The sequence below is a fragment of the Balaenoptera physalus genome (assembly GCF_965194825.1).
Source record: "Balaenoptera physalus genome assembly, chromosome: 20".
Lineage (NCBI taxonomy): Eukaryota > Metazoa > Chordata > Mammalia > Artiodactyla > Balaenopteridae > Balaenoptera > Balaenoptera physalus.
The window spans coordinates 23922729-23942243 of NC_138901.1; the positions used below are offsets into that span (position 1 = coordinate 23922729).

Below are 19515 nucleotides of genomic sequence, written 5' to 3' on the forward strand. Positions count from 1 at the left end.
GTGCTCCACAACAAGAGAAGCCATCGCGATGAGAAGCCCGCGCACCGCAACGAAGAGTAGCCCCCGCTCGCCGCAACTACAGAAAGCCTGTGCACAGCAACACAGACCCAACACAGCCAAAAATAAATAAATAAATTTATTTATTTATTAAAAAAAAAAAAAAAGTGACAGGAAAGCTGGAAGCTGGAACAGCCAGAGGGATGAGGGTCCTTGGAAGGAACTTTTGGTGAGCAGCTTGAGCCTAGAACTTTCATGATGGGATCACCCCTTGAGCAGGAAGCCCATAAGTGTTTCACCAGAGAGAATTCCCTGGGGGTCCAGTGGTTAGGACTCTGCACTTTCACTGATGAGGGCCCAGGTTCGATCCCTGGTTGAGGAAGTAAGATCCCACAAGCCTAGCAGCGCAGCCAAAAGAAAAGGAAAAAAACAGTGTTTCCCCAGGAAAGAGATTCCTGTGGCAGGAGGCAGCTCTGACCTGGAGACTCAGAACACATCCTTCGTTAGGCCCTTTCAATTGTGCTCACTCAGTCGGAAGTTCTTCGGTCTCCTCTTTCCCCTCTTCTCGGTGTGTTGCCCTTCCCCCACTGCTGCTGCTTCCTTTTTGAGAACAGCTGCGTGTCTGGGCTTGTCCTGGAGTCTGGATTTCCAGACTCAGAAACCCCACCCCCACCTTGGCCTACTGCCATCAGTGAGGTTTGGAAGGTGGTGGTGTCCCCCATTGAACAGGTGCCTTAAACTGAGACCCAGAGAAGGAGGGTGTGATTTTAATCCCCCAGGTCCCCCAGACCCCACAAATGAGCAGTGCCAGAAGGGGTCTCAGGGTCCCATCTTTGTCAACTGGCCTGACCCTTCCACCCCCATCAGAGCCATAATCCGATAATCTATCATGCTTGAGCTGGTAGACCAGCAAAGCAGAGCTCAGGGGCCAGGGTGTGGGGATTCTGATCTGGGTTCACCAGTCCCATCCCAGAGGAGAAGGTGATGACTTACTTGGGACCGATTTTTGTAGAGGAGACAATTGACCCCTCGGCTGTTAAGGCTGAAGGAGAGCCAGGTGCCAGCTGAGGTGAGTGGCAGGGAGGGCTGGCCGGATCCTTGACTCTACTTCACTGCAGCCTCTGCGCGGGGCTGCTTCTAAACAAATCTCCCTCCCTGCTGGGCATCTGCTGGGTCTGAGGACAGCTTGGAGGCGGTGTTTTTTGCCTCCTATCCTCTCCCATCTCTCTGCCTCACAGACTGAAGTGAAAGGGGTGGGTCACAGGGAGACTTGATGAGCCCAAGGGCTGAGAGGCACGGGTGCAATGGCAAGTGTCCCGTTTTCCCTACGGAACTCACTTGCCGAAACAGTGGGCTTCTCCTGCAGAGCCTGCTTTCTGTTTGTTGAAAGGGTTTGCAAGTGAGCACCAGGCTGTTCTAGAAACACTGCCTCAGGCTGTGTGGGGCAGAAACACCCAGATCAATTCAGAAAGATCAATTCTCATGTGAGGGGGTGTGCCCACCAGCAAGGGTATCCCAGGCCAAGAAAAGGCCTCAGCAAAGAAAGGTCCCTTGCAGACATGGAGCAGGAGCTAGGTCCAGTCCTGGTTCTTCACATGCATTGTTTCCCTCAATCATCAAGGCAGCTGTGAGGCAAGGGTTTCCCCTGCTGGACAGATGGCTCTTAGACCAGGGTTTCTCAATCTGGGCACTGTTGACGTTGGGCTGGATAATCCTCTGTCGTGTGGTCTGTGCTGTGCATTATGGGATATTTAGCAGCATCCTTGGCTGCTAAATATCTACCCACTAAATGCCAGGAGGACATGCACACCACCCCTCCCCAGTTATAACAACCAAAACTGTCTCCAGGCATTGCCAGATGTCCTCGGGAACAAAACTACCCCTCTTCCAGAGCCACCGTCTTAGACAGTACGTGTCCAAGGGCCCTAGGATAGGCCCACGTTTGAACCTGGGTCATCTGCTTTTCTTGCTGCTGCTCCTTTGTGGGGAAAAGTCCCTTTGAGGGACTTCCCTGGTGGCTCAGTGGTTAAGAATCCGCCTGCAAATGCAGGGGACACGGGTTCGAGCCCTGGTCCGGGAAGATCCCACAGGCCGCGGACTAAGCCCGTGCGCCACAACTACTGAGCCCGTGCTCTAGAGCCCGTGAGCCACAACTACTGAAGCCGGCGCACCTAGAGCCCGTGCTCCACAAAAAGAGACGCCACCGCAATGAGAAGCCAGCGCACCACAATGAAGAGTAGCCCCCACTCGCAGCGACTAGAGAAAGCCTGCACGCAGCAACGAAGACCCGACGCAGCCAAAAATAAATAAATTTATTAAAAAATTAAGAAGTCCCTTTGAAAATCTCTTCCCAGAACAAGGCTCCCACCTTCAATTTTAATGAGGCTGTGGATGCCAGGTGCCCATTTGTGCCTAGACGAGAAGCTGGCTGAATCAGCCTGCCCTCCCTCTGACCCCCAAGCGAAGTCCCCAGGGGCCTGGAGGTGGGGTGGGTGTGAGTCGGCAGAGCGACGTGAGGGCGGGGTTGCAAGAGTAGGAGCCTGCCCTCCTCTGACCTCTGCTGTATGGCCACAGCTCTGCATGTCCAGCAGCCCCGAGGAGGCCAGGTCAACGTGCCGGACCTCACTCAGCACCTTGCAGATGGGTCGCCCTGACTCACAGCCACTGGATGTGATCTGTAGTCGTCTCATCCCAGAAAATATTTGCTATGTCTGAGTGACCTCAACTCTTACCAGGCATACCTGCCCCTGAAGGAGGCAGGTGGGTCCAGTGAACTCAGAAGGTGGCCTTTGGTTCTGCGTTTAGAACATGATGATGGGGGCGGTGGTGGAGGAGCTTCAAGACTCCAGGAGCTTCCACTCGCCCTGCACTGTAGCGTGCTGTAAAGGCACTTGGAACTCAGTGCCAGACATTAGCTCTCATTCCAGCCTCTGACCTCAGTTTACTTGTTTAAACTGGAGAAGTTGGACTGGATGGATGATCTCTAATATTTCACATGCATTGAGCATTTCCTAGGGGATAGGCTCTTTATGTACATTCCGTCGTCTAATTTCTGCAATGCTCTGTGAGGTGGGGACTGTAATTATTATCCTCATTTTACAACTGAGGAAGCTGAGCTCAGAGAAGATAAGTAACTTGCCCAAGGTCACACAGCGAGTAAGTGGAGGACCAGTCACATACCCAGGTCTGACCCAGAGGCATTGTTGAGGATGGGCAACAGCTCAGGCGATAGGCCGACTAACTGGGGCAGCGGCCACGAGTACCAGGGAGAAGGGTGTTGAGTGACCTGCAGAGTGAGGAGGGGCAGGACCAGGCGCCCAGCCCAGTGCGGGGAGGAGTGGAAGATGACTCGGAGGCTCGAGGTTCAGGGCCTGAGGGACTGGGAGGGTGGTGACGCTATTAATAGAAACAGGGAAGTCAGGAGGAGGAGCAGTTTCAGGGCTAGCAGATGAGTGCGTTCTTAGACATGTTGAAGCTGATTTGCCAACAGTGGGACCTTTAGGCCTAGATCCAGCCACAGTTCAATTAGGAAAAATCAGCACATCCAAAAATACTTCCAAATGCCAACAGCTCTCTTACCAAAATCAAATCCCTAAACCTTGCACACCCCGGAGTTCCCCAGCCACTGCTCTGGGCTGAGGCTCAGGGTTGGGTCTGCAGTAGCCCAAGTTTAAGTCCCCCACTAACCACTGGGGGTCGCCACTGGTGCACAGACCACGGTGCAGCTGCCCAGGGCTTGCCCGCTGGAGGGTGGACCTGGCGGGACGCACATCGGGTTTTAGGGAGCCGCCACCCCCCCACCCCCGGTAGGGAGGGTGGAGTTCTCATCCTCCTTTTTAGGCGTGGGAGGGAGAGGGGCTCACAAGATGCTGAGCCGCTGCTTCTCCCCAGGCCCCCAGGCATCGGCAATGCCATATCATGGGAATTTCTGATTAACCTCCAATCAAATATGGTTGACCTTAGAACCGGGAAGAGGGAGAGGCAGTGGACCCCCTTCCCTGCGTGTACACTGGGCTCTCGGTCCCTGGCCTGGAGGACGCCGTGCCCAGGGCACTGGGGTGGCAGAGCCCGGGGAGCAGGATCCCAGCTGTTCCAAACCACCCTTCTCCCCTGACATTTGCGTCAGCAGCTCTGCCCTTTGACTTTTAATTCCCGGGAGTGGAGGGTGGAGGCAACCTTGGCGATCAGGACTAATTATTTGCAGTTCGACTGAGCCAGCAGTTTATTGGGGTTTGGCCTGGCTGCCTGCCCTCTTCTCTGCCTCCCACCCCTGGGTTTATGGTCTTGGTCTCCTTCGGAAGCTGGGAAGAAAGGAGGGCAGGAGTGCTCCCACCTGGGAGGCACCCACTTCCTCTGTCCCCTGAGTCTCCTGATCTCAGACACAGCCTGTGGGAAATGACGCCTATAAAAGCACTGACAGACCCCAGACGGAGGCAGTGCCCCCGCGCTCACACCCAGCCCAGGCCGGCGCCCCTCGGCCCCCCTCCAGCTCCAGTCAGGACTTGTTAGGACATGTCCCTGGGCCTCGGCCAGGCCAGGAGGCACTGCCTCCCAGCTGCCTGGGTTTAGCGGGTACAGGGCTCAGCGCGGGTGGGGTTGGGTAGGCATCTCGAAGCTGGTGCAGCTCCCCGGGCCCGGAGTCCCCCATCGGTGTCCTGGGTCCCTCTATATTTGGCCTTGGCATTACCAGTGTGCCCTCTCTGAGAGGCAGGCAGCCAGCCTGACCCATGACGTCTACTCCAGGGCTTGGGCTATTTTGGAACCAGCCTTGAGACGGCTGGGGAAGGCAGGGGTGAGGTTTAGGGGAACATTTGTGCCTGTCTCTGGACCACAGAAGAAGCTGAGGGTGTGTGGCATGGAGAATTAGCCCCGAGGCCTTTCTCAGAATTCCCTGTGCGTTACTCAAATGTCCCTTCTGCTCAGGTTTCCTGGGGATACCTGGGCTCGGGGGCTGCGAGGCTGAGTCTGGGCAGGAACCCCGCCGAGCCCCTTCTCCCCCCTGGGCTTTTCCAGCTGTTCAGATATCATCCCTCAATTAAAAAACAACTTCTATGCCAGGTCCCACCAAGAACTAGGAGCTGGCTCAGTGGCTCCCAGTCTTAGGATTTCTCAGGTCACTAATATTTCCAAAACAACAATTTAGATTCTGACATGGTCACCAGTTTTTCATTTTGCTGAGTTAAGGACATTAAAAGGAAATGTCAAAGGAAGGGTCCTTTTAAACACACAGACAAACACACACACACACGAAAATACACAACTCAGGTAAGAGGACAGTCCTTCAGATTGAGTAGGTTGACCTGTATGAAAACCCCACTATATTGTCCTTATTTTTCTCATTTTGCCACAAGCAGATGGGAACATGGCAACAGTTGGTACAGGGCTCATGTTCCAGGAACCGCTGGTTCTTTCCACCCCTCTGCTGGGCCCAATGCCGAGGGCAGTGGGGACCCCTCCCCAGCACCTATCTCCAGCTCTCTTCTGCAGCAGTCACTTTTGCTTCTTTACATCTTCCCCACCATCCCAGCCCCCAATATTTGCAGAAGGGGAGGATGGGGAACAGTGTTCACACAGCCCCAGATGAAAAGAGCACATTGTCTGGTCTCAGTGCGGGGAATGGGGCAGGCTTGCCTCTGGAGAAGTCGGATGATCACCACGCTCCTCCGGGAAGGGCTGCTGCTGTGGAAGGAGCGGGTCTGGACGGGGGTCAGGAAGGCTGGGTGGCTGCTACTTCCTGGCCGTGAGAGCTGAGACTAGTCCCAGAACCTCCTGTGCTTCAGTTTCTGGTTCCAACAAATGGGTATATAAACTCCTCATCACAGGGCAGGTGTGAGGATTAAATGAGAGAATGCTTGTGAAAGTACTTTATGAACTATAAGGCATAGGCAGGGGTAGTTTATTATTATTATTATTATGAGAAACTAGTAAATGGCTGAAGAAGCAGCACCCCAAAAGGTGATCTCAGCTTCTGGGTACAAAGATGGTACTCACACCCACCCCTGGGTCTGTGACCTTGGGGCCCCTCTAACCCCACAAAGGAGCAGCGCAAGCCTGATCCCTGTGAGTCAAGGCGGCCTGGCCTGGACCGAGGCGATGTGCTCAAAATAGGGCCCAGCCTCTCACCTGTGCTTAGAGAAAGGCTTCTGATTACTTGTGGTGGCCGCACTGCATGGTGAGTGATGTCTACTGTCCCCCAAATTGTAGAGAAGTATGTGGAGGGCCTGAGGATTCAGAGAAGGTCCAATGCCTAAACTTCAAGGCCTTCACAGAGGAGCAGTTTGAAGGGCCACCCCTGCCGCCGTCCCGTGTCACGGTGGGGTGGCGTGGGAGACTCACCGACCCACGTTTCTAGGCCACTTCCACCACTTAATCTAGCTGCATGGCTTCAGACACTCCCATCCCTTTGCCTCTCTGAGCCTCAGTTTCCTCATCTGCAAAAGAGGAATAAGAGTCCTTACCTCATGGGGTTGCTGTAAGCTTATGGGACGGCTTGTGAAAGGCCCTGGAGGGGGCTCGGTGCTCCAGGGTCCCCCTCCCCGCCTTCCTGGGAGACCCTGGCATAACCACGCCCCCCACAAAGGGAACCAAGGGGTCCCCAAGAAGTGTGAGCCTGGGGCTGGGCTGCTGCTCCCACCCAGAGTGGGTCCCCAGGCCTTGCTCCAAACAGGGGCCAGTGGGGCAGGTTTCCTCACTCCAGCCAGGCCCAGCTCCCCACCCCCTCCCCAGCAGCCAGTTGTCACGAAGTCATTGTCACCTGCCCCAGCCTGTACCCCTACCCCTGCCTCTGTGCTGACATCTCATTTGGCAAAGAGGTTGGAAAAGCTGCTGACTCTTCCAGACCCTGAGTTCATTGACTGGTCAGGGCCCATCGGCCACAGGCTGACCGTGTGGGCAGAGGGAGTTTGCAGAGCAAGGGAATGCCCGCCAGGCTTTCATCCTGCGCCTCAAGCTAAGCCCAGCCAAGACACACACTGACCTCCATGTGCACACCTGGACCGACACGAGCGACCCCACACACTCCGCACTCGCACACACACTATCCCATCTCCTCCCCCATGTAAACAGTTATACCCACACACCAAGACATACACACCCTTCTGCGCACGTGCTTTATACAGCCACCGGCCCACCAGGCACACTCCCACACACGCGGCTGCAAGCATGTCCCGCACGCTCACACAGGCAACGTGTGCACGGTACTTCTGCACACATGGTGTGGGGGGCTGGCCAGCACTGGCTACCCACGGCCACTTGGCCACACCCGACTCCTCTGCTGGCCTCTGCCCTGCGCTTCATCGGGCAAGGGGAACACTCGCAGGCTGAGCCTGACTCGGAGTGGAGGATCTCTGAGTCCCTAGAACAGGACCCCAGGCAGCCAGACCCTTTCATTCCTACCTGTGGAAATTGTGGCCCAGAGAGGGCAAGGAGATGGTGAAGTCACACAGCCCAAGTTCTTCCAAGTGCTTCCAAGTGTCTGTGAGCATGGCAGAAAAGGAAGGAAGCATCCAGAACCCTTCCTCCCTCACTGCTGGCCTCTTCAAACCTCCTGACTCAGTTCCTCTCTGCACTGGGCAGAGCCAGCTTCTCAGCTAGTCCCAGTCCTGTGGCTTCCTCCAGGACGACCACCGTGACTGCGCACTGTGTGAGACCTCACCCTCTGCCCTGGGTGCAAGGTCATTTGAAGCGGTGTTGGGGAGGGCGCCCACTAATGAGACAAATCCTTCGTAGCTTGGGATGTTACACACACTTGGCCTTGGCCACCTGCAGTCCCACAGCGCCCTCAGCCTGGCCCTCTCACTCCCTGACCCTGTCTCCCTCCCTGGGCCTCAAGACCCTCAGCAGCTGCCTGGACTACGGCTCCATCAAGAGACCCCAGGCTCCTGGGAGTCAGTGACTCTGTCCCCTAGACTATACCGCTCCACAAGGGTACGAGTTTCTGCCTGGAACGGTGCCTGGCACCTAGTAAATGCTCAGCAAAAATGTGTTGAATGAATAGGCCAATCTCCCCATCCCCAACCTCCTTTTACAATGGCTACTCAGGGTCAAAATTCGGACGTCTTTCATCTGGGTGCTTCCCTGTCAGCCAGGAGCGGGGGATCTGCCATGTATGGCTGTGTGACCCTGGACCAGTCACATCCCCCTCTGAGCGTCGGCTGCCATCTAGGAAGGGGGGCCCCTGCTGGGGAGAATGCTGTTTGTCTTGTGTGACTCCAGAAACGTTTGGGAGGAGGGGGTCCAGTCCCCAGTGCTGCCTCCTTCCCACTGGCTTTGAAGGGGGCACCCCTGTGGGCAGGCCCAGGCCGGGGAGGGGGGTGAGCCTGCAGTGCCTGACTCCGGGCCGACATCCTGCTTCCTGCGGCCCCGCGGTGAGGCCCGGCGCCCGGGAGGCACACAGAGGGGTATTTGTTCTCAGTGGGCGGCGAGCGAGGAGATGCTAATCGCTCCGGATCGCTGGGCTCCAGCTGGAGGTCAGGAGGTAACGCGACCCGCGGTGGTTATTTATAACCTCACTGGCGGCCATGGCGGAGGGCAGCGCTGGATCCGCGCCCCTCCCCGGGCTGCCGCTCGGCTAGGACTGATTACTGCCCTCCCCCGTCCTGACTGTGGCAACCTGAGCCCCTAGAGCCCTGATGTGGTGACCACTGGGGGCTAAGTACAAGGTCAGATGAGGTCCCTGGGCTTCCCTTGCCCTTGGGTGCAGGGAGGCAGGTGCCCTGCTCCCTGTCCTCTGCTGGAGATGGGGGTTGTGATGGAGGCACTGAAGTGTGACAGCCGCTCCTGCCAGGCTGCCCCTAGAGGGATGGGAGGGCGCCACGAGGCTGCCAGACAGAATGCAAGGACCCAGGCGGCCTGTGCTGTGTTCTGCCCTCCCACACAAAGCATGCCCCCTGCCCCCAGCCCCCAGTCCCAGCCCTGCTTCACAGCTGGTGGCTGGTGGCAGGGAGGCCCAGAATAACCCAGCCAGGGAGGGACAGCCTGTAGCCCCCCAGAGCCCTGCTTCTAGGTCCTAAATTGTGATGGTGGGAATTGACCCCAGAGCTCTGGGCATCCTCTAGGCTTGATGGAAACAGAATCTCTGAGTCTGGGGGTTGGGTGTCTCAGAGACTGGAGGGGAACTCTGGAGGCCCTGGTGAGAGGCCAGTACACCAGGGACCCTGGACACCTGCACTCTACCTCCCTTTGGACAGAAAAGAGAGGCGGATTTCACTCATTCCAGGATGCATGCCCTTTTCTTCCCTTAACATTTTTACTGGAGTTAAACATACATACAGAAAATTGTAAAGCTCAAAAGTGTACAACTGGATGAATTTGCACAAGCTGAGCATGCCTATGGAACCAGCACTCAGATCAAAAAACTGCACCTCACCAGCACCCAGAATCCCCCTCAGGACACCTTCACTTACTATCCCCAGAGTTAAACTAACCCCCTAGGCCTGCTTCTAAACTGTACACACTAACTGTCCAGAAACGGAGCCATACAGCATGTGCTCTTTTGTGTCTAGTTTCTTTTGCCCAATATTATGTTTTATTTAAGTCTTCTTAAGTCCTCATGGCTGGTAGCTCAACACCAAGTGACCCTATCATAACATTTTCACCCATTCTACGGCTGGTGGACGTTTGGGTAGGTTCCAGTTCCCGGCTGCCATGAACACTCTAGTCTTGATCTATTGTGACTACAAGGCCGCATCTCTGTTGGGTACGAGGGCAAAGGGTGTGCATCTCTTCAGCTTTGGAAGATACAGGAAGTGTTACTTTTTAATCAACACTTTAATAAGAATGATTTTTCAAGGTTAGTTTTTGTTTTTCATTCTAAACATTGAGGGATGTACCTTATTTTTTAAAACTGGAAAATACAGAAACAGAGAAAAGAAGAAATCACTCCAAGCTACTACTTGGAGTCAACCATTCAGCCAAACAGTTAATGGATGTTTCCTAAGAGCCTCTTCTGCGTCAGGCCCTGGAGCAGAGAGACCCAGTCCTGCCCACGGAGCCTAGGGTCTGGCGCCAGGTCAGCAGTGGTGACGCCAAGGGATAGACCAGGGGCCTCGGCATCCGCCCTGGTCTCCTCCTTCCATGGTCTCCCCTCCACCGCCCCCCTCACCCATCACAGCCACTCTTGGCAAACATCCAAACAGGTCAGCCAGCTTGCCGTGCAAACAGGACTCAAGACAGAGCCCTGAGAACTCAAAGTGGGAAGGCAGGATGACAGTTACACCACTAATTGCAGTCACTGAAGAAGAGGGCTGTGGAGAGGAGGGGGGGTGGGAGGGCACCATGGGGCCGATCCCCCACAGGAGCTCAAAGGAAGGAGGGCCCGGGTCGTGGGTGGGGGGCGGCTGGAGAGGAGGTGGGGCTAGAGGCAGATGCATCCAGACTTTGGACTTTATCCTGAGGACCACAGACGGAATTTAAGCAGGGGCAGGGAAGAGGCCTGATGCGCTTGTAAGACCACTCTGGGTTCCTGTGCAAGCTTTGAGGCTTTGAGCTGATGAGCAAGGGGGCAACGGGGCCGGACAAGAGGGGGACTGAGGAGATGTCTTGGAGGTGACCTGTAGGATCTGGGGCCTGGCTGGCTGGAAGGCTTAGGGGAGGAGGAGGCTCTGGGAAGGTGTGAGGTTTCAGCCTCACCGTGGAATTGCAGATTTGCAGGAGGGTGTGATTGGCTCTGTCGTGGTTTTGGTGCATTTCCTTCCCATCTTTAGCAGGTTCTGCTTAGGTCTAAGAACTTCTGAGAGCCAAGTGGTCAGACCTGATGAGGATGGCCTGCACCAGCCCTGGGGGACTCTGAGGTGAGAGATGGCCATTAGTTTATTTGACAAATATTATGAAGTGCCTACCTGTCTGGGAGTTGTTCCAGGTGCTGGGGGTACATTGGTGGCAAAACAATTCTCATGGGGGAAATCTTAAATTTAAACATATATACGAACCGGTGACAAGTATGAAGAAAAACTAATCTGGGTAAGGGGGCAGTGAGCAGCAGTGGTAGAGGGTGCCCAGGGAAGACCTGTCTGAGCGACGTCTGACCTGAGACCTGAAGAGAATGAGGGGATGAGGCACGTGGGGAAGTGGAGGAAAGTGGTCGGGCAGGCAGAGGCCACCACAAATGCAGATGCCCCAAGGCAGGCATGGCCTGGGGTGTCAGGGGCACTGAGGAGGCCAGTGTGAGAGGCCTGGAGCGAGGACGGGAGGGTGGAGGCAGGTCGAGCAGGGCCAGGGGGAGGCCTCTCCATTCCAGGGTTTTTGAAGGGATGGCCTGACCTTGTTTCTGTTTTAGAAGCAGAGTTCTGGCTGCTATGAGGAGAACAGACTGTAGAAGCAAAAGCAGGAGGAAGCTCTTATAGAGACGCAAATAGGAGAAAGTGGTGGCCTGGATGGGGTGGAGACAGTCAGTCGGCGGAGGGGGGAGGGGGGAGGGTGGTCTGACTGTGTGTCCAGCTGTGGGTGAAGCCCACAGCATCTGCTGACGGGTAGGAGGGTGGGTGAGAGAAAGGCAGGAGGCAAGAAGGGCTCCTGGCGGTTGCCCACTCCCCAGGCTTCTGAGTCCTGAGAGGCCCAGGGCTGCCAGCCTCCCCTGTGTCCCCTCTCTTCTCCTTGTCCCACCACCCCCGCCCCCTCCCTCCCCCTGTCTCCTATCCCCTCTTCTACTGCCTTCTGTCCCTTCCTCCATCCCTCCTGTTTCAGGGGTCCAGTGACCTCTGGCCCACAGACCAGAGAGGCTGCCCACCAGAGTATGTCCTTCATTCACTTGGCAGATCTGATGACTGGCTTGGGGCCCAGAGGCTGGGTGCTGAGGGAAAAGCAAGTGTGGTTCCCAAGTCCCACCCTGGGGAGCGCCCAGCTGGAGAGAAACCCCACCCCCACTTCGAGCATTTCCATGCCCTGAGCCCCAGATACGCGTGGTAAATCCTGGTCTAAAGCAAAGCCAAGGGTTCTTTGGGAACTGACCAAGCCCTCGCCCGATCTGGGGCCACTTCCCTCAGGGGCTCCTCCGCCCCTGCGTGGCTGAGGGCTAGCTCCTGGTCCTTTGTTCAGCTTGGGCTGAGTGGCATCAGCCCCGAACAGGCCTAAGCCCATGGCCTTGAGGCTCCGACTGGCTAAAATCAATGAGCATCTCAGTGCTGGGCTGGGAGGCTGGAGACCTGGCTCTCGCCCGGGCCTTGTTCTCATTTCATATCTCCAGCCCACACTTCCCCTGAGCTCCAGACTGGATGAACAGTGGGCGTCTTAAACTAATGTGTCCGAAAGGTGAGCTCCTGAAACCCTGCCAGAACTGTGGCTCCTCCAGTCTTCCCGAAATGGGACTAGTCACAACGGCCTCCTTCCAGGTGATCAGGCTCCCAGCTCTCGCCCAACATCCCATCTGTCAGAAAACGCTGTCAGCTCTGCCTCGGAATTTCAGCCCCTTACCCCACCTCCATTGCTTCAACCTGATCTAAGCCAACATCATTGCTCGTTGGATTCCTACAATGATATCTGCTTGTCCCCTTCATTCTATTCCTGACATAATAGCCAGAGTGATTTTATTAAAAAATAACTTAGAGGAACTCCCTGGCCGTCCAGTGGTTAGGACTCTGCACTTCCACTGCAGGTGGCACAGGTTCGACCCCTGGTCGGGAACTAAGATCCCTCATGCCGCGTGGTGTGTCAAAAAAAAAAAACAAGATCAAAGTAGATCATTTTGTCCGTCTGCTCCCCTGTCAATCTGAGGAAAGCCACAGCCCTTCGTGATAGCTCTATTCTATCTACACCTCCCCCACCTCTCCCACATCTGGCTGCAGCCACACTAGCCTCCTTGTTCTTTGCATATACTATGCAAATGCCTGCCTCAGGGCCTTTGCACTTGCAGTCTTCCTCTTCCTGGAGTGATTCTCCCCCAATATTTCTATGGTTTGTTCTCACCTTCTTCAGGCCTTCACTCACATATTACCTTCTGTGAGAAGCTTTCATTAACCATCATATTAAAAATTACAGAGCATACCTAGTACCCAGATCTTGGTTTCTAGTACCATTCTACAATTAAAGGATCCAGGGTTTCTTGGAGAGATGGCTGATTCTAGGACTGGGGCAGGAAGTACATAAGATAAGCCTGGAGCATCTTGTCGTGCCAGAGAGTAAGGAAGTGCTAAAAAAAAAAAAAAAAAAAAAAAAAAAAAAATTGATGGGGGCACGTAAATGGGCCACAGGAGCTAGTGAAAGAGCTGGAACAATGTGAGCAACAAAATAAAGTATTATTGGATTATAACCCAAATGTAGAATAAATATCTGTGAGTCCATTATAAATGTGTTGAGTAAATTAATAAATGGGAGAGAAGAGACCAATCGCTCATGCGGAAGAATTCCAAATAATTTATGTTGATACTTCACCCTAAATGGGGGCAGCAGAGCATAACTTTCACTCCAGTGTGGGCTGCACGCACTTCCTTCCCAAGCGACTTCTTTCCCAAGATGTCAGTATGGGAAGAGGGGAGGGGAGAGTAGAGAAACCTGACAAATACTGCTTCAGCCGGCTGAACGGGGTCAACATCAAGAGCCATAAATCATGTTGATAATGTGTACCCTTGATATGATTCGTGATGAAAATGGCACTTTACCTCTGTGATCTTGCTTCTGGAAACCCATAGCCCCAGTCTGATCATGAGAAAATATTAGGCAAATTCCAACACAATATACCTGACCAGGACTTCCTAGTTTTGTTGAGGTCATCAAAAACAAAGAAAATCTAAGGAACTGTCGTAGCCAAGAGGAGCCTAAGGAGACAAAACAACTAAGTATAATGTGCCCTGGATGGGATCTTGGAACAGAAAATGAAAATTAGGTAAACTAAGGAAATCTGAATAAACAATAGACTCTAGTTAATAATAATATTGGTTCATTAATCAAGCGTTACAAATGCACCATTCTAAGATGTCGATAACAGGAGAAACTGTGTATGGGGGAGGGATTTGGGGGAACTCTCTGTACTATTTTAAGTTTTCTATAAATCTAAAGCTGCTCTAAAAAATAAAATCTATTAAAAATTACAGCTCCCCAGTGAGCCGTGTCTCTTCTCCTTGCCCTCTTCCCATTGCGCTTTTCACAGTTTAACATGCTATATATTGAGCTTAGGTGTTTGTTATTGTCTGTTAACTCTCAGGAATCTAAGATCCCTAAGGGTTTTGTCTCTTCACTGTTATAACCCCAGCACCTAAAACAATCTGACAAATACTAGGTGCTCAACAAATATTTGTTGAATGATAAATTTCTAGAAATAATCACTGTTAGTTTTTCCAGTTTTTTCTCTGCCTAAATACATTTAGTATTGTTTTAAAATAAACACAAGGTCATAATGTTTTGCTTATCTGCTATCCTCACTTGATAGCTCCTGCTTATTTTTCCTTGCTATTATTCTTTTACAGCATCATTTTTTAGAAGGTGCTGATGTTTGCAGGCCTAGCGTGAAGCAAATGGTTGTGATTCACAAGGTGAGGCTTTGGGGCTCTTCTTTCTCTCTGTCAGCTCCGCCACGCTCATGTGGGCAGGAAGGATGGAGCTGTGCCAGGGCCGCCCTCTGACATCAGATCCGTAGGCACTAGATCCTGCTTGGTGGTGAACTGGGTGTGTCAGAACCCAGGGATTAAATAGCTTTCGAAATCCACTGGCTTGTCTGCAGCCAGCCAGAGGGCTGGGACACATGCCCAGACCTTCTGCCAGCTCAGGAGTAGTGGAAAACACCTTCCATGCATACATTTGGGGGAACTGGGGAGAGGCTTCCCACAGTCAGCCACAGCCCAGGCCCAAGGCTGATGGTCATGGCCCCAAGTGCTCTGGGGACCTGGGCTCCTGAGCCGGGGGGACGGGGCTGGCTGACCCTCTCTCCAGGCATCTGGGTGGGGGCTGGAGAATCTGCCCTGCTGGCTGTTTTCCTGGTGGGAAAGGGGGCAGCCTGGGCAGGCTTCTGGGGAACCCAGTCGGTTGGGGGAGGGAACACTATGGTGTGTGGGGGGGAGGGTGACGAGGAGCAAGGGGTATCCTTTCTCTGCACCCAGAGGCCATCTGCCACTTGTCCTCCTTCCTGGTAGCAATACTGAGCCACCCAGACTCTGCTAGACATATGAGTGCTAAAGATAAAAATACTCGAAGGACATATGCCTCTGTGAACTGCTGTTCTAAATGTGCTTTAGGAGTCCTTCAGCTTCCCTCTAAACCACAGTTTCACTCCACACCCACTGGCCCCACTTGCAAGAAGAAGCAGGGAACCTGCTATGGCCTTAAAAGCCACCATGTGTACGAGGGCACGAGTGTGCGCCTGCCTGAGCAGCTCCAGAGGGCTGGCATCCGTGCCCACCTGCACGTGTGTGTACGTGAGTGGGTGCTGGCGTGTGTGTGGACATGTGTGCCCCTATTTGTGCTTTGGTGTCTTTTGTGTGCTTGCCTTCTTGTGCGTGAGCACCCATGGGTTTGCCTGGCACGAGGGTTTGTGTGGGTGTGTACTGGGAGTGTGCATGGACGTGTGCCCTTCTTCTCATGTGTGGCGAGCCTGCTTGTATGTGAGGGGGTGTGTGGCAGTGTGCACGAGTGGGTGTGCTCACGTGGGGAGCTGTGCGCCTGCCTGCATGCCTGCTGTGTGAGGACAGGCTTGCACGTGAGCTTGTGATGCGCGTTTGCAGGGGGTCAAGCTCTGAGGAAAGAGATTAATGTTGGCCCCCTGCGCCTGCCCTGGCAGACGTGCCCCCCGTTGGCAGGACCGTTAGTTTTCATCTCTCACAGATGAGGTGGCCCCCGTGTCCCCCCACACATCCCTGTACCTCACCACACTCATCTGAAGTTTCCCCAGACTGTGCCAGTGCCGTCCTTCACCTCCCAGCCATCTCCCGCCTTCACTAGCTCATTGGTTTGTAGTGCTCTGAGCCCCTGAGAGGCTCTGGAAGGAAAGGGCTCCCGAGTCACCTGTTTTTGGTAAAAGCTGCATTCAGTACACCTTGTGAAGAGTGTCCATGTGCTTGAGCAGACTGAAGGCCTCAAGAAGTAATGAAGTAAAGACACTTGATCAAGCTAGTCCCACACAGGGTTTCCTGGTTTGGAATGACAACACCTTACTGGAGGAGTCAGTGCCCACTTGGGGACGTCTGCAGCACGCTGTAGAGACGCCCCGTTGTGTACAGGCAGTCTCCTTGCTTCTCTGGTGATCGTGTAGATTCCTCCACTGTCTGGCTGAGTGCTGTGCAGGCACAGACTGGGCCTGTCTTAGGCCTGGGAAACACGTCCTGCCCTCTGCATCTGGGGCCTCAGGGAGCCCTGGCCCTTTGCCCGGAGAAGTCAAGTCAGGGGACACTTCTCCAGAAGTGGCCGAGGCCTCACATTCAGCCCCAGGCCTCAGAGCTGGTGACCAGGTCGCCACACCTTCTCACCCAGCCCCGGCCTGGCCATCAGGGCAGTGGATGCCAGAGTGGCGGGCAGAAGGGAGACTGGGCCATCCAGCCAGACCTTCAGGACTAGAAGCCGAGTTTCTGACGGCCAGTCCAGTGCTCTGCCCCTCAGCATTTGCCCTGCCAGGCCAGGTGCCCATCCGGCCCTCAGCCCCAAGACTTCCCGGCAGCAAGACCTCAAAGCACAGTAGTCCTGCATCTTGAAGCCCCAGCCAGGGGCAGGTAGAGAGCAGATGCCTCCCTGTCAGTCCCACTCCTGATCTGACCACTGCTTCCAGAGCCTAAGATAGAGTCAGGGAAGCTCCCTGCCCTTCTCTCCCGCTCCCCTGTAACACTGAAAGCAAATTAAAACTATGGGAGTAATACACGAATGTAGTCTCTTTGTATGATTCAAAAAATGCAGAAGTAGGATGAAACCCAAAAGTCTCTTTCACCCTCCCCACCCCCAATCCCAGCCCGCCCTCCAGAGGTGACCACCTTACAGTCCATTGTAGCCTTCCATTTTCACATTGATGATTTTTTAAAAACACAATTAAAACCGTACTCTATTTTTCTGTGACTTGCCTTTTTTTTTTAAATTTAATTTTAACTTAATCGAATCCACGTCAAGCCATCTTGATCAACCCATTACTTTTTATCAGCTACACAGTACCCCAGAGTGTCGGAGTTCCCCTCATTTACTAGATGGATCCCCATTGATAGAAGTGCTGTTTCCAGTTTTTCGCTATTCCAGAATAAACAGTGGTGCAGCAAACATTTCAACAGATCTCTGGGTAAGGGCACAGGCGGGAAAGACGGATTCCTGCTCCTGGCACAAAGGCATGAGAGCCGGAGAATAAAAGAAAGGGGAGGAGGAACGCAGGCGCCGGCGACCAGAGCGTCACCCCCCCCCCCCGCGTGTGCGGGCGCCCCAGGCCGGCCCTCGCCGCGCTGCCCTCCTTCCTCCCGGGCGTCCCCGGCCATCCCCGCTCCGGGCGGCCCGGCGGCCTCTCCCTCTTGCGGCCCCCACCGCTGCAGAGCTGCAGGCGCCCCGGAGGAACCAAAAAAAAGCCGGCGTGTGGTGCGCGCGCGAGCGGCGCGGGGCCCTGGCGCTGCCGTTTTTAGTGTGCCTGGAGCCCAGAATACAGACTTAGTCACCCCCAGGAGCCGCGGCCATGATATTTTTGGTTGCATAAGCAAACTAAATTAGAAATCTGGAGCGTGTTCAAGGCCCTTAGATGCTAGCGCTCGGCGAGCGCGGGGGGACCAGGGGAGAGACAGATGGGGATTAGGCGAATTGAGCATCAGGAGAATAATTTCCTTTTTAAATTTGGGTTCCACCGACCATGAAAGCAGCATTAGCGGCCCACTTACATAACCGCACCAGAGCCGGGCTGGGGAGCGCAGCAGCCAGCCCGGAGGAGGCAGTCGCTGTGTTCATCGGCTCCTCTGCGAGTTCTCAGAGAGCCTAAGTGAGGCGTCCCAGGCCACACAGCTCCGGACTTGCACTCAGGATTTGAACTGGATTTGCCCGGAAAGAGCCTCTCCGCATCATTGGGCAGAGATGCAGTGTTGCGCGGCCCTGCAAGCCCGGGGGTGCTGAACACAGCCGGAGGATGTCCACTGCAAGATTGCATGGAATAATGGAAAACTGGAAACTACCAACATGTTCGACAATAAGGAGAATGGGCAAATGAACTATGGGGCATTCTTGCTGTGGTATATTCTAGAGGAGTACAAAAGACTTGGGGGTGATCTCTATTCAGAGATGCCAGAGATGCAGAATTAAGTGAAAAAGAGCAAGTTGCAGAACAACATGAACAGTATGGTCTCATTTATGTTAAAGAAAAAGCAAACCACATATCCCCAGCAAAGCTATCTCTGCATCTGCAATGTACAGGAAAGTAGATGCTTTTAAAAGGGCCACGAGGGTGGTCACTGCACTCATGGGGCTGATCCCCTTTGAAGGGAGGCAGGGCCTAAAGGAATGTCAGAGGGAAGTTCACATTTTACTCTGTATACTTCTGCACTATTTGAATTTCTCACACCAGAATGTATTGTGGGGCTTCCCTGGTGGCGCAGTGGTTGAGAATCTGCCTGCCAATGCAGGGGACGCAGGTTCGAGCCCTGGTCTGGGAAGATCCCACATGCCGCGGAGCAACTCGGCCCGTGAGCCACAATTACTGAGCCTGCGCGTCTGGAGCCTGTGCTCGGCAACGAGAGGCCGCGATAGTGAGAGGCCCCCGCACCGCGATGAAGAGTGGCCCCCGCTTGCCACAACTAGAGAAAGCCCTCGCACAGAAACGAAGACCCAACACAGCCATACATACATACATACATACATAAATAAAAAGAATGTAAGCAGACAAGAATAGCATTAAAAAAATAAAAAAAAAAATTAAAAAAAATAAAAAAGAATGTATTGTGCATGCTTATGTCATTTAGAAACAAACCTCCTTGCAGATGGAGACTGGACTCCACCTCCAGCCACCTTCTCAGAAAGCAAGAAGGAAGGTCTGGATGTTCTTAAAGTTAGAGCAGAGAGGGCCTTAGAGAGATGTGGCCCAGCGCCTTGTTATCTGAGCAGTGAAACTGAAGCCCAGGACTAGATAGGGACTGGCCCCACCATTTCCCAGCAGCTGGCAGCAGGCCGTGGGTGGTTAGCCTGTTGGCTCTTCCACCACCAGGCTGCTCTGCCCTGCCAGTTCTCAAATAGCTGGTGTCATGGTGGGGCAGGAGAAGGAGGTAGGAAAGAAAGAACTAAGTACCCATAGGACAGAATAGGTGGGGAGCAATTTGGCATCCATCCACCCCACCATCCATCCAACAAATGTGTTGAGGGTTATGGAGGATTTAAAGCATGTCTTCAAATTCTTTAACACTTCCCTTTAGAAAGTGGAGTCCCTGTCTCTTCCCCTTGAATCTAGGCTGACCTTAGTGACTCACTTATAACCCACAGAATGCAGTGGAAGTGACACTGCCTGACCTCCAAGGCTGGATCAGAAAAGGCCAAGCAGCTTTCTTCTGGCTCTTGGGATGCTTGCTCTAGGGGAAATTAAGCTATGTAAGATGTCTGACTACCCAGAGACTGCCATGCTGGAGAGGCCACGTGTAGCACTTTAGTCGAAAGACC

The 19515-nt window shown here is 53.9% G+C and overlaps 2 long non-coding RNA genes across 2 annotated transcripts; one reads left to right on the forward strand and one right to left on the reverse strand.

Annotated features, from left to right (window-relative positions):
• Window positions 1–152: 152 nt before the first annotated feature.
• Window positions 153–4144, reverse strand: LOC309649854. The gene is made up of 2 exons (XR_014257334.1): window positions 991–4144; window positions 153–395 (listed from the first exon to the last, which is right to left on the reverse strand). It is a non-coding gene; the product is annotated as an uncharacterized lncRNA (long non-coding RNA).
• Window positions 4145–10365: 6221 nt separating this feature from the next.
• On the forward strand, window positions 10366–18738 carry LOC309649856. The gene is made up of 2 exons (XR_014257336.1): window positions 10366–10787; window positions 14394–18738. It is a non-coding gene; the product is annotated as an uncharacterized lncRNA (long non-coding RNA).
• Window positions 18739–19515: the final 777 nt, after the last annotated feature.